Consider the following 15,599-nt stretch of genomic DNA (forward strand, 5'->3'; position numbering starts at 1 on the left):
AAAACCATGTATTAAAAAAGCCAAAAACTTTATCATGATTGTTACATTTATTATTTGAACGGAAAATACCAACGTTTGATTCCGGATTACTAAAACCAGAAGTAGATGATTGTCACGGTTTTGCTGCAAGATGTCATATGACAGAGGATTTGAGTTTTCTCTCCTAGGAATTTAAGTAGCAGGCTTTTATATGGAATTTATATGGAAATCAGGTCAATTTCATCAAATCATCATATGTTCAACCCTTGAAGGTTTGAACATTTAAAAACAAATTTTTCCCCTTTTTAAATAGTCCCTTTTTTAACTAGCATTAGAAATAGCAAAAAAGCATTGAAATAAATCTTACAGTTCGTTTAAAATATGGAAATAGGGGTGAGAAAAAGTAAACAAAAAGCTATCTAGTTTGGGTCTAAAGTTCAAATCTTTTCCTTTACGTGAGCTTTAAAAGATAAAAATGTTCAGAAGTCGAAAGATCAGATAGAAGTAATTATAAATGGTCATTTGTGCAAATACGAATCAATTGCAAGATGGTAAACGATCAACTTGAAAAGTTTTGAAGCAATTTGTCACAATTCGACAGTCATCGACAATTCGTACATATATATCAGGTCTGGTCCGACAATATACCATCTATTATCATAAACAGACGCGTTTCTAATCTAATGTCCAAATTTTTTAATAAAAATCCAAAAATGGACTCTTATTTGCCAAAATTTAGTTCGTATTTTTTGATAAATAGCAACCTTTCTTTAAGTTTTTATTCTCAACATTCAAATGATTTGATCAATCATCATCTTAATATCTTAACATTAAGATTACACACGTGTAATTATATGTGTTTACAATTTAACGCATCCCGGTATCAGGATTTAGGAAGATTAGAATCATATTTAAAGGACGCCCAAACCACTAAGTAAATAATGTAACTTTAAGTTACATATATTATATTAATTCAAAATGTATTTTATATAATCTGCTTGATATCAGCCTTACTTTTATTATAAAAATCAGGGATAAGTCGATTTTGAAGGAAAGAAAAGCTCTTAGTTCCTTCTTCAAGCTTTTTAGGAATATACCCTAAATTCTTGAGGACTTTGAAACTTTTACGGATAAGTTCTATGGTTAACATAAACTACTTAAACATTAAAAAGGATAGAATGGACGAGAACAGCAAATGGACGACGGGTGGTAGACCTCGTATGCCACATTTTTTCATAAATCTTTATAGATTTTATCTGTTTTCGAATCGAATTATATAGCTGTATTTAAATGAATATCACTTTTCAAATAAATCCTATGGTCATATGTACACTATTAGTGTTTTCTTGTAATATTAATTAAATATATATACTTTTTGTTGTAAATTTTTTGAAATACAGACTTCTATAGAAAAAATAAATAAATCCTTTATTTCAGTTCGTATGAAGGTAAAAAAATTCTAGCATACAGGAGAGCTTCATGTCAAACTACCCATTGGGTCTCGCGGACGAGATGTCAAACTATTTTACAATAACTTTTACAAACTGTTAAAACATAAAAATTTAATAGCCTGAGCCGGAATTCGAACTCAGAACGCTACCGTGGAAAATAAGAGTCGGAAGCCCTAACAACCTGCCACTGCGATGCAAGCTATGGAATAATGAATTTTCTTTAAAAAATGTCTTTTTTACTTCATTTATTTACTTCTACAACTTTATGTACAACTAGCGGATTAGATTTCGGTTTATGAGCACTGACAGTTTCTCTGGATTTATCGATCAAGAGGTCTTTGATCTATATTCTCTTCAGTTGCACGGGGTAATTGTGATGAATGGAATAATAGTATTTGTACGTTAATGTGATATTGTAATTGACTGTGCAAACGTCTGTGTTCGGTTTTGATGGGCGAAAGAATAGTTGACATGTGAAGATCTCTGTGAAGTCTATTATTGTTTATGTAAAAAGGGGCAGAAAAAATTCGTAAAATCTTCGTTTCAAAATTTTGTAATCTTTGACATGTGAATATTTGGCCGATACGTAAACTTGGTACCCGTACGTCCAAATAGTTTTGAGTAGGTATTGAAAGTTCTGATTTTAGTGATAATTTTGATCGACGGTTCAGTAGTTTGTAAAGCATTTTTTTTCATTTGTTAAATGTCTGTTTTCTTTAATATTTTGATTCCTCCTCTCAAATCCTCTATCAAAGGTGAGTTCTAAATAAGTAACTTTGTCGGTTTGACGAACTGTACTAGGACAAGTCCCACGGCGGAGTTTAAAGGTGATGCGTTGTGGCTTTGAAGGGTTCAACTTTATTTTCCAAAGATTGCTCCATTTTTCAATTGTCAAGCTTGGTGAAAGAAGGATGACTTATTAATATAGCGTATGACCTGCGCATTGGGCGTTATGTGCATATCGATTTGTGTTCATATCACAAGTAAAAAATGTGTACAGCAGTGGAGCGAGTATTGACCCCTGAGACAAACCTGGAAGACTTCTTTCATCTCATAAGTCTTGACCCATGGTTTACTTCGAAAATTTTCTATAGTTTCGATTGTATTATAATCCTTAATGCCGTATTTTTTCGAAAGCTTGAGAATCACCTAAAACACCCCAGTCGCGTACAGTTTCTTCTCGAGATATGAATTAATGTAATATGTCAGTCTGTGAAGTTGATAATTAACGGAATCTTGAAAGCCAAATTGATGATCTGGTATGATTTTATTCAAAATAGCAGTACAGATAATTCTTTTGTGATTTAATTTTCAAATAATTTAGAAGGAATGGGTAACAAACTTAAATCCCGAGGACGGGAGCATACATTTTTATGAGTCGTTGGGATCATTTTCATGTAAGGAGGCTTCAATTGTATGGGGAAGTGTGTAGTTATCAATATCGCATTAAATAAAGTCAGAAATACGACAGCTTTTTGGGAAGTTCTTCAAGAACTTCAGCTGTTCAATCATTACCTGGTGATTTTGTTTCAAGAAGCTGCCATATTTCTTGTGATGTGTGTGGTGTTTAGTGACTGTTAGCCAACGTGGAGATCGTGAGGTGCGGTCTGGTGTGACGTAGGTTTTAGAAAAACTTTTATCATGGCAACGTTTCGATCTTTATTGAGATCATCTTCAGGGCTCAATAAAGATTGAAACGTTAGCATGATAAAGAAAATGTTTTTCTAAAACCTACGTCACTCCAGACCGCACCTCACGATCTCCAAATAATCAATTTCTTGTGATTCTTGTTTTGGAATTATTGGTTTAAATTATTAAAGTTTTTTATGGTTTTCTCCCCGTTAGAAAAATTATTAATATTTCACATAAAATTACTCGAGTTATCAGTTATTAGTTATTTTTCAGGGTATTATTATTATTATTATTATATGTCCTAAACGATTAACATTTTAAACCATCTTATCCATATTTGACAATTTAAACCAAAATCACTAAATTTATTCAAAATATTTTACCATTTTTCCTATTCCGAGCCGAGCGAAGAATCAAACTATCTTGGAATTCCGACAGCGTGAAAATGTCAATTTTTCGACTGATTTCATTGGAAAATTACATAACTGGCAAATATTCCAGGTCATAAAAACATGATAGAAGAGAGTGCAAAAATTATCGGCCTGACGGCCGCCGTGTTATCGCCCACCCTCTCAAAAATTCTATTTGAGCAAAAAACAAAAACAAAAATTATGCAACGTAGAAAGCAACTTTTTATCATTGATAATCTTTGAAAAATGAAGTATGTTTCCATACAAAACGTGCTTCAAAATTATGTTAATTTTATATTTTGATATAGATGTGCTCAACTTTTCTTTTGCTTGAGTCATTTTTATTCCAGGTTGAATAATATTATTAATAAAAAAATTAATATCTACCAATCAATCAACTTTTTTAGGATGATTTATTTTTAATCATTAATAGATAATGTATTTTTTATAAACATTTAAATAATCAATTCTTTGATATCTATCTTTTCAACTATGTTTGTTTAAAAGTAAATATTAAAACGAATTTCTTAAAGCTGTATATATTTTTATATTTGATTTTATTTAAACCGACTGCCATTATTTGACACTAGAATATTATTCAGCGTATTAAAAATTGTCGGTAAACGTTTAATTACCATTAATTTCGTGAAGAAACATAAAAGGACCCATTGATTATTATTAAAGATATCAGCTTCATACGGCAATACAGAATTCAAAACTTTTAACGGATAAGCATTAAAAAAAGGTGAAATTTACTTTTTCCTTCATATTGGTAGGAAAAAATAGAACTATGGCAGAAACACAAAGCCCTTTACTACAGTTTTTATTGTTTGTAAATAAAAATTGTACAGTTAAAATTTTTAACTATTTCAAAATCGCCAAATGTACATTTAAAAATAATTGTTTGCCCTGAATAATTTAAATTGCGTTTGATACTAAAAACGAATCACATGGAGATAACTGATAGTAAAATTACACCTACACAAAACAAAATTGAAATATAAGACGAGGAAAAATTGGATTTTTTTTTTTTTTTTTTTGGATCGACGACATTAATATGTGCATTATTGTCTGTATAAATTTATTTTTTTAGACTAACGCTTTAGTTTTTACAGTTAAGTTCTTGAGAATAACGTGGTAAGTACGACAGCTGCTTATTTTGTTGTTTGAAATAATATATGATAACTTTCACAACCGAGAAATAAAATACTAGAGAAAATCTTTAAATGGTTGCCATTTAGTCGTTAACGAACATCTGAAGATCGGAAAGAGCAAATTTCAGGTTCACCACCCGCAGGCAAAACGGAAAATTTTCAGAAAGGCTAAGACTCGTTTCTCGGCAATGACATATAATTTTGTATCCAAGTACAAAAAATTACCCCTTTTAAACATTAAATATTGTTTTAATGGTGTTCGTAATCATTTTGGATACCAGTCCGTTTGTAAAAGTGTTAGTCACCTTTGTATAAATTTCGCTTTAAACAATTACCATCCAGCTTTTTCGTTTAAAGAAAAGCAGACGATTCTGGCGACATTTCTTCCTTTTTCGAAACAAAAGGCGAAACTATGAACACCAAATATGAAAAATTCTTATAAAATAGGGTTTGGACTTGATGTTTAAAGGGCATATTTTTTAATTAAATACGTACGCTTAACAAACGCACAGATCGTAAAAATGTACAATTTGTTTATTTACACTTTTGGTTAAAAGTGTCATGTACAAATAAATTATTATTATTATACTATAAATTATTTCGCACTCTAGTGACTAAAAGATACGGCTACACCTACCTTCCACCCATAGTCTATGTGGCTTTTATAAGTCTCCATACAAATAGCGAAACCATGCGGACGAATTTGATAGAACTATGGTAAACGCGAATTTGTCTGTTTATATTTCAATTCTGAGTTGTCTACGGACTGCGATCGGGTCTGTACATGTGTGTATATTTGTACATACATGTGCAGATTTGAGCTTATATAAATCCAATCCAATTTAGAGCTGTTCTTCGTTGAAATGGATTTGGTTAATGAAATGAATATATGAAATTTTTATAGAAATTCTTCAGTTTTATTTTAATAATTTTATTAAATTAATTGCTATTTTTTAAATAGGTTTTACAGATTTACAGTTAGGCTTTTTAATAAATATCAGCACTGACCGATTCTGATGTGCAGGTTCTCGTTGCCTGCAATTTATGAGGCATTTCATACTTTAATTATTTATTAATTAACGTATTGAGTGACTTGTTTCCTTCTTCGGAGTTTTTACTCTTTGTCGTATTTTTTGTAAATGAAAAAGTAAAAATAAAATCGTTATTTTTGTAGGCCAGCCGAACCACCAATAAAATCTACTCTACGAAGCAAGTTAACTTTTTTCAGAGGTTGTTATTTGCTAATATGAGAAAGTTAAATTTATTGAACTTATATAGATAGGATAATATAATATTTATTTCAATTTTCAATTTAATCGCAGTCGGATAGCGTTGTAGGGGTTGGATTTTCTCTGATCCGCCTGTTATCGCGTATTTTCAGTCAGTTCAAATTTACTTGTACACGTTCCTTCAATCAAAATTTATAGCAATTAAAAAAGTTTAATGTTCAGTTATTAAATGTAATATTTTCATAATTTATGTTTGTAGGCACATGAGCAGATTTTCTGACGATTTTACGCAAACAAGTTGGCAATTTTCCTAAAGTTGTACAATTTTTTTAGAGAAGTTTTAGTACTTATGACTTTTATCACACATTATCAAGACAATATTCTACGTCCTACGAATTTTTTCATCTTAAGTTGCCTCGAATAATTCTTATCTTACAATTAGCTTTTTCAACTTTGTAAGTTTTTTTGAAGTTATAAATTCCCGATGTTCAATGTATTTTGTGTATTTGTTTTTCTATTTAACGTAGTAGAGTCCAACTAAAATTTTATAATCTATTATTGCGCTTGCTATCGTTCGTGCGTACAAAAATATCTACATCCCGCATATGGAAATTTTACAAGCATGCGACTATAAACCAAAACAAACAAAAATTTTCTGTAATCTAGTTTCAGCTTCTCATCTGTATTTTCATTTTACAGACTCACTACTTAGCACCTAGTTAAGAGAATACTCAGAATCTTGGACAATCGTTCATTGAATCATTTTTTAGATAGATCTTTGGATTTTGTTACTGAAATTAAAGTGCAATTCTAAAGCATTCCGATCTTGATGAAAAAACAACCTTTTGTATTTAATTATGCTGTAAAATTTTATTTACTTAGTTAGCCCTTTTCTTTTAGATTTTGTTTTGTGGATGAAAACGTTTTTGGCATATTCCACCAATTTTTACATAAACAGCTAAGTTTTTTTTAACCATTTTATTTGGCACAATATTTTTAACATTAAAGTAGGTGTGACGGACTTCGTTCGGTTTTACTACTATCGTTGCTTTTTAATTCAAATTTAACTGTCAAATTGTTATGAACAGCTTAATTACTAAAACTCCTTTGTTTTCAATTGTAGTTTTAGATTATATTTATTTATTTTTACATAAATTATTCTCACCGTAGTATGTCAATATCTAAAGCCAAATTTTACACGAGCAAGTAAGGGTTTTATTTATTTTAGAAAGTATTTAGAGACGGTGAGATGCGGTCTGGTGTGATCTAGGTTTAAAAAAACCTTTTCTTATCGTGCCAACGTTTCTATCTTTATTGAGATCATCTTCAGGGCCTGGGATTTATAAGCGTGGTTTAAATTATACAAATACTTGTTCGATGTGAAAATGAATTTATACAATAATTCACACAAATAGCAAATTTATGTTTAATAAAAGTATTTGTACTCACTCAAAGTGTGTTTTCTGTGTAGATGTGTTGTTGTGTTTCGTGTGACGATATTGAGAATTAAATGACACATCCACACAGAAAAAAAACACTTTGAGTGAGTACAAATACTTTGATTGAACATAAAAATTCCCTGTTGTGTACATCATTGTATAAAATTTATTTTCACATCTTACATCTATTTGTATAATTTAAACAATATTTATGAATATCAGGCCCTGAAGATGATCTCAGTCAAGATCGAAACGTTGGCACGATAAAGAAAAGGCTTTTCTAAACCTACATCACACCGGACTTAATTAACAGAATTAACGGTCACTAAACACCAAACATTATTTTAGAAATTTACACCAAATTTCTACCATTAAAGGTAAGTAAAGCTGTATGATATATATTTTTTCCCCTTTGAATTATGTTACAAACATATTCTAGTTCTTAAAAGTCTATCGCTTTATGTGGTCTCTAATTTGTAAGTATTCGAAAAATTAGGAAAAATTGTATAGTTCTGGTTTATTTGGGTTTTTGGTTATACCGTTAAACATTACGGAAGCTTCCGGTCTGCTCCCGCTTTCCTTCTTACAAGGCGCGCGTTTTAAGTCAATTCCTCCTTGGCACACGGTGTCGATCCTACGAAAACTGCTCAACGTTTTCTCTTATTAGTTAAGGCTTTGGTTCAGATAAAAAAGTCAGTGTCACGAGCGGAATTCGAACCCACGATTCGGCTAGCGGACCACGAGACCTAATAAATGCTTTCTCTTATCTTTAACATTTGACCGCCTCCGGTCCTTCTATTGTCGATTTACTTCTTCCCAGATTAAATTTTATTTCTATCGAAATAACGTACAAACTGCACAGAGGACGACAAACGAAAACCTAACGATTTTTTTTAAAGAAAGATTGAATATTATTTGCGTAAAAGTTCGGTTGACTTAATATCTTAAAATATCGTTTGACTGGCTAAAGTCCGCATGTTCTTGTTGTTCTTTTCATTAAATTACAACTTTTTTTTAAACAATACTTAATAATAAAACATGCACAGTACGTTTCGGAACATTTATACTATGATTAAACTGTATCCAATATTGACCCGAATTAAATATATATTCAGCTTTTCTTTTCATTTTTGGATTTATTTAACATGGTGTCATGGTCATTTTGTTTATGTTGAGATGAAATATTTAAAAAATTATTGTACTTACGAAACAAATCCTGTGGTTTTTTTGACTGGTTGATATGGATAGCACTGTCACCGTGATGCAAATAATAAAAAATAAATCACTGATAAAAATGGGGCCTGTCGAAGCGGATGAGAAAGGGCGAGGACCGGCGGACCACTGAAGCGCGAGTCGACGAGAGTTGAGGTATACCACAGTCGCGATCAGAACGGACGGACTTTCATCCTAGTCTCGAGACGTACCGAGGCACAATGCTGAGATGGAGAGAGCGGCACGGCGCGACAGCGCTTCTGCGGCAGGTACGAGAACTACCAAGTGGGCATGGCCAGGTCTTGCGCTCCCATTGGCCGTCGAGCCGTCGGAGGGGAAAGTAGGCAGGGCCGACGGCGAAGTGGGGGGAACTGATTGATTGCCTGACAGGAGTGGGCAGTTCCCGCAAGGGTCCCACTGCCGGAGACGGCCGTGGAAAATGGAAATGGCTCGGCTTTTTCTCCACCCAGGTTTTTTCCAATTTTCCTCCCTCTTTTCTTTATTTCTTCTTCATTCTTCCGTTTAATTTCCTTTCCCTTTTATTCATTACACACAACGTCTTCAATATTGTCACGGCGGATGATGAGCTCTGATTTGGCTGTGCTATTTCCACAACTTCATTTGGCTCGAAAGGACTTGTTCACTGAATCAAAACATTTTTAGCACATTCCATCAATTTTTACATAAACCGCTAAATTTTTATTTACATATTTAAATTTTTTATTTGATACAATATTTTTAACATTAAAGGAGGTGTCATCGTCTCCGTTCGCTTTTCATACTATCGTTGCATTTAACAAGATCTTAACTACGAACTAAAAGTTCTTTGTTTTCAGTTGTAGTTTTAGATTATGTGTGTTTCTCAGTGATCTGTTGTTTCATAATTTGTTGAAGTCGTCTCACAACTTTCACACAAAACCAATACGACACTGCAAGAAGCACCACACTTTATGCTCTGAAGATGGCCCGAATAGAATTCAAAACGTCGGCAAAAAAATGAAAAAAGTGTTTTTCTAAACTACCTCATTCTTGACCGCTTCTGACGACTTGAACAGATTATAATACAAGTCACTAAGAAACACACATTTCTTCCGGACAGGAATAACACAACCAACAGACATACACATACAAACATGGACACCAAGCCACTGCCACACTCAAAATTATAGCAACACACACCAGACAACACTTTCACACAAAACAATATGTCACCAAAAGAATAGCACCACACATTATGTCGGGAAGATAACCCGAATAAAGGTCGAAACGGCGGCAAAAAAATGAAAAAGATGTTTTTCTAAACTACCTCATTCTTGACCGCTCTTCACGACTTCAACAAATTAGTTTTAGATTATTTTTATTTATTCATTTTTTTATAAGTTATACAAATAATTCCGACTGTTGTATGTCAATATCTTAAATCAAATTTAACATAAGCAATTAAGATTTTTATTTATTTTAGATATTATTTAGACACCGTGTCTAGTGTGATGTAGTTTTTAAAAAAACATTTTCTTTATCGTGCCAACATTTCCATCTTTTTACAATTAATTAATCTTTTTATGTAAAGTATTGGTTGAAATGAAAAACTCACGACCTTCGGCTACCTTCGAATCCCACTCGTGACACTAGCTTTTTCATTTCAAGCAATACCTTACATAAAAAGATTAATTAATTGAAAGAAATTATTTGGTCAATCAGACCACGAAATATAATGAATTTCCATCTTTATTGAGACCTTCTTCAGGGCCTGGGATTTATAAACATGGTTTAAATTTGTGTGGTGATTAGTGACCGTTAATCGATAATTATTCAGAAATCGTGAGATGCGGTCTGGTGTGATGTAGGTTTCAGAAAAACATTTTCTTTATCGTGCCAACGTTCGATCTTTATTGAGATCGTCTTCAGGGCCTGGGATTTACAAACATTGTTTACATTTAACAAATACATTTCGGATGTGGAAAAGTGAATTTGTACAATGCAAAATATATTTTTTTATATTCAATAAAAGTATTTCTATTCACTCAATAGTGTAGTGTTTGTGTTTGTCATCTGTGTAATTGTGACACTCACTGGCACTCAACAGACACGACACGCAAGAATGGCACAATTACACAAGATGATCTCAATTAAGATCGAAACGTTGGATAAAGAAAATGTTATTTTATTATTTAAATTGAACAATTATTTATGTAATTTAAACAATGTTTAAGAATATCAGGCTCTGAAGATGTTCTCAATCAAGATCGAAACGTTGGCACGAAAAGGAAATGTTTTTTTAAACCTACATCAACATCAGACAGCATCACAATTAATAATCATTAATTAACGGTCACTAAACATTATCAATTTGTACAAAATACAGTAAAACATCCAATGTAGCATTAAACTGTTTTTCTATTTTAATTTTAAATTTGTTTAAAAAGAATATCCTTCCGCTTTCTTGTCGGAAAATTGCCTAGCATAAAAAAAGTTCAGAAGTTAATCTGGATTATAAAATTATTCAGAAGTTAAGATTTTCTGATCAAATAGGATGACTACACTTTTATAAATATCAATGTATTGTTTATTTTTATGTACATTTTTTTTTGGTAATATTGGTTTCATTCCAGTCATGTTCATTCACTCCCTAATAAATACAAGCTTTCTTTGGCTTGGAAGGACATGGTGTTTGATGGTTGATACTAATGTAAACAGTAAACAGGACATGGTTTTAGGTAAAGGGTGAACTCATGAAGGTCGTGACTTTTATATATGTAAACCTATGTATTTATCGATTTAATTACGTTTCATATGATTTTTTCGTAATCTTTTATTATATGTGCTTCTAATCACGTTTATGACATTATTGGCATCATACATGTAGCGGACTGTGTAAATATTAAATTAAAAATAAATATTTCACAGGCACTCACAAGACGACAGACATCTACACGGAAAACAAGAAAACGCTTAGAGCCCTGAAGATGATCTCACTAAAGATCGAAACGTTGGCACGATAAACAAAATGTTTTTCTAAAACCTACGTTACACCAATCAATAAAAATAAAGGGGATAATTACATAGGAAAAAAAGAGGTTAAAGAATCAACAGAAATAAGGTTAACTGAACGTTCGGTACTTCCACACGGAGATTCTTCTTTGTTTCGAGTTCCAGGACTGGCACTCACATAGTTGTCTTCAAAACAGAGGTTGAAGAAGGTAAAAAGTAAGCGGCGAAAAGTTAAGGGTGAGGAAAACAGAAGGAAAAGTCGGAAAATTATAAGTGGGACGGAGGGCGGAAACCATGCAGTTTCACCAACTGAAAACAACAGGTGAGCGGTCGGATTCGATTAATCGAATTCAGAGGACCGATGGCAAACCTTTTTTCATTGGGAAGGGGCTCCTCAAAATTTACAGCGCGACCGAATAACGCTTAAGTTTAGAAGAAGGAACTTCCAAGGGGCATAACTGTTTTTTTTTCTTATGCTGCAATGTTATTTAAAAATGTATCATTTAATTATATAATTTAGATTTTTTGTTGAGTTTGGTCATGTTGTCGAGCAAGAATGCTGTGAAATTTGGAGATACTTTGTTAGTTGAAAATATGTAGCACACGTGAACTTTTTTCTTTCTCCCGGGCGATCAAGAACTCGGATTTAACCAAAGATTGCTTCCATGATTTTGGAAAAAGGGAATTTTGCAAGGGAAAGCTATAAATATAAAGAAGTACAGGTAGGATGGTTGGACGACTTTATGCTCACGATGGATCTATTAAGGAGTTGGGGAAGATGTCGCAAAATACCAGATGAGGATCGTATGGGAGTAATAAATAGGTTTAATATATACAGAGATAAACTGAAGAATATAAATGTATTGTATAAAAAAGGAAGTGGAATAAAGATTACTCACCGTCTCTCTATGATTAAGTTCACAGCTCAGGGCACAACAAGGTAAAGATGCTGGTCTTCAGGAGTGAATTATGCCGCCTGTCAACTTTTAACAGCAGTTCGTCAAATATTTTTAAAAATAGATTCTAAATGCGTGTTTCTTAGTTACCTGTTTTTTAATAATTTGTTGAAGTCATGAGGAGCGGTCAAGAATGACGTAGTTTAGAAAAACACTTATTTTATATTTTTGCCGACGTTTCGACCTATTCGGGTCATCTTCAGGGGATAAAGTGTGGTGCTATTCTTGTGGTTCATATTTGGGGGTTTTTTTCTTCCACACTTTATTCCTGAAGATGACCCGAATGAAGGTCGAAACGTCAGCAACAAATTATAGTTTCTAAAGTTCCTGTAACCATCTTTATACTACAATTCGAGTTCCTTCAACAAGCAATCTGATGCTCCCAACCAATTTCTCCTTAAAATTGCTTCACCCATAAAAGTTTCTTATGATCTTTCCTCAAGCTAAATAAATTTATTGTTAATTCGTCTTTTGTGGAGAAAGAAATTGTCTTCTGCATCAACCCCCAAACTAAAAAAAGACGTCTTTTAACACAACTGTTATAACTTCACGTACTACTGCTTTCGATGCTACTGCTTCAACCAGCCTAACGATGAACAGTTTTTTCATGAAACACGTGAACATAACCCGAATCAAGTAACTTTCGACTTAAGTTGTCTTCGTGAGGACGTGCCATAAATTCATTTATAATGGAGCGAGTTGATTCGGCAATCTTGCATCATGACTCTCCTGAATATTTTATTACAATATTTTTTCTTTAATTCCCCCTCCACGTGATTTCAATTAGAGAAAATAACAAGTTTACGTAGGCTGGTTCCTCTAGCATAAAAATTTAATAATATTGACTTTCAAAACAAACTCGACTGGCATTAATTATATAAAAGAAAAATATAATAACACCTTGTCATAGAGTAATGATCCCAAGGCGGGCCTCTTTCACAATGAGCTTTTTGATGTCGGTTCTAATTGTTTAATTGTTTCGTAATATCCCGCATATCACTGTTTTAATAGACTCAATTAAGACTAATAGTTGTGGGTTTTGGGTGGATAATTGCCAACGCCCCTTTCCAAACGGCTTATTCTGAGATTAAAAAATAATTGCAAATTTTACGCCAGTTTTTACACGTTAAGACAGCGCTAAGGAAGAAATTATAGAATGAAAACAAGCTGGCAATTATTACTGATCTTCCTTGGTCAAAGTGCCGCTTGAAATGTTTCGCGGTTGCTCGAATCAAAAACAACTTTGTTCAAACTACTGTGAAAATTAATGTGCAGTAATAAAATAAATTATCTGTACATGAAGGAAAAAACTAAAATTAAAAATTAAAGGACAGTTTTAAAAATATAATGACGGATTTCAAGAAATCCGTTAAAAAATTATATTTTGTTAAAATTTGAAACTTTAAAAGCGAGTAAAATTTATTTTTTTAAATTATAAATTCTTGATAACAAACTTGTGAACAATTTAGGAGAAGATAAATGGAAAACTTGAGAGAGAAAATTCGAACGATAGTTTGAAAAGATTGCTAAAGAAGTGATGATGCCAAGAATTTTGGACTGAAATGTGATGATTTCCTAAGTCCTATTGCTAGATACGACGACACATTAAATTATTTGTAAAAGAGGGGAATCCACTATCATTAAAAATTAAGGGGAAGTTTTATAAATATAATGATAGAATTCAAGAGATCCGTTAAAAAAGTTTTACTCGCTTTAAAGTTTCAAATTTTAACCAAATATAGTTCTTCTTTAACGGATCTTTTGAATTCCTTCATTATATTTTTAAAACTTCCCTTTAATTTTTAATGATAGTGTATTCCCTTCTTTTACAAATAATTTAATATGGTGTCGTATCTGGTAATAGGACTTAAATCATCACATTTCAGTCCAAAATCCAGAGCATCATCACTTCTTTGGAAGTCTTCAATCTATGGTTTGAATTTTCTCTCTCACGTTTTCCATTTATCTTCTCCTAAATTGTTCACAAGCATATTATCCAGAATTTATAATTTAAAAAAATAAATTTTACTTCCTTTAAAAGTTTCAAATTTTAACAAAATATAGTTCTTTTTTAACGGATCTCTTGAATTCCTTAATTATATTTTTAAAACTTCCCTTTAATTTTTAATGATAGTGGATTCCCTTCTTACATATTTCAAAGCTGGCCTTCTTTCTCTTCAGTATACATAATCTACAAAAAATATAATTTCACCTGAAATATGATTTAATTATTTTAATATTAATATAAATAGCAAAGCAATAATACTCATTATTATTATTTTATTTTTTTATCTTATACAAAAAGGACCATCGGTTGTAACTGTTTTACCTCCTAAAAAGCAACCTTCAAAATCTCACAACATAGATTGAAGACCCTTTTTTAAAAAAGATAGTTCCTACTCACAGTAAGTTGTTTTTCAACGATCCGGATTTCGATCCCTTAGCTCATCATCAGGTTGAAGGATTTCTACAACCATCTCTCTCGACAAGAATTGCATGAGTCTTGCAATTGTGTCTTATTTTTGCAATTCATCTCGAGAGACGTGGTTGTAGACATCCTTCAACCTGATGATGAGCTAAGAGCTCGAAATCCGTATCGTTGGAAAACAACTTACTGTGAGTAGGAACTATCTTTTTTTAAAAAGGATTGAACACCCCACTCACTCCATCATTCATCCTATCTATAGATTGAAGACTTCGAATGATGTGATGATGTTAAGGATTTTGAACTTAATGTGACGATTTAAGTGATGTCAAGTCTGTAAGTTATGATGAGCCGACGATATATTAGACTATTTTCTTACTGCTTGCTGAGCTTTGCATTTGCTGAGAGGCATTTCGCCATCTTATTGGTTTGTGAAGGATATAAGCAGGGTGAGGCTGTTCATGATATAAACACACTAATGTGGAGAGCGAGAATGGATGATAGTTATCGACCATATTTAAGACTCACAGTATTGTTTGTTTTTATTTTTATGAAAGCGCTTTAATTCTAAAAAAAATCTCTATAGTTTATATTATGCCATATTTAATATTTGACGACTTAGAAGTAGGAAGGAAAGTACATTTTAAATCCTTAACGAAAAGTAGGAATATAAAACTATAAACGATATCTACTACTTATGTCCAATAATTAAATATGAATG

General features: G+C 32.2%; 1 protein-coding gene across 1 annotated transcript in view; it reads right to left on the reverse strand.

Moving 5' to 3' along the window:
* LOC106663505 (protein apterous-like) overlaps positions 1-8,738 on the reverse strand; it is a 146,850-nt gene extending 138,112 nt beyond the window's left edge. Inside the window, exon 1 of the mRNA XM_014388379.2 lies at positions 8,501-8,738. The gene's annotated coding sequence lies outside the window, so the exon portion shown is untranslated. The remainder of the gene's footprint in view (positions 1-8,500) is intronic.
* Positions 8,739-15,599: the final 6,861 nt, after the last annotated feature.

This window comes from Cimex lectularius, unplaced genomic scaffold (assembly GCF_000648675.2).
Source record: "Cimex lectularius strain Harlan isolate CLEC.00 unplaced genomic scaffold, Clec_2.1 scaffold2, whole genome shotgun sequence".
Lineage (NCBI taxonomy): Eukaryota > Metazoa > Arthropoda > Insecta > Hemiptera > Cimicidae > Cimex > Cimex lectularius.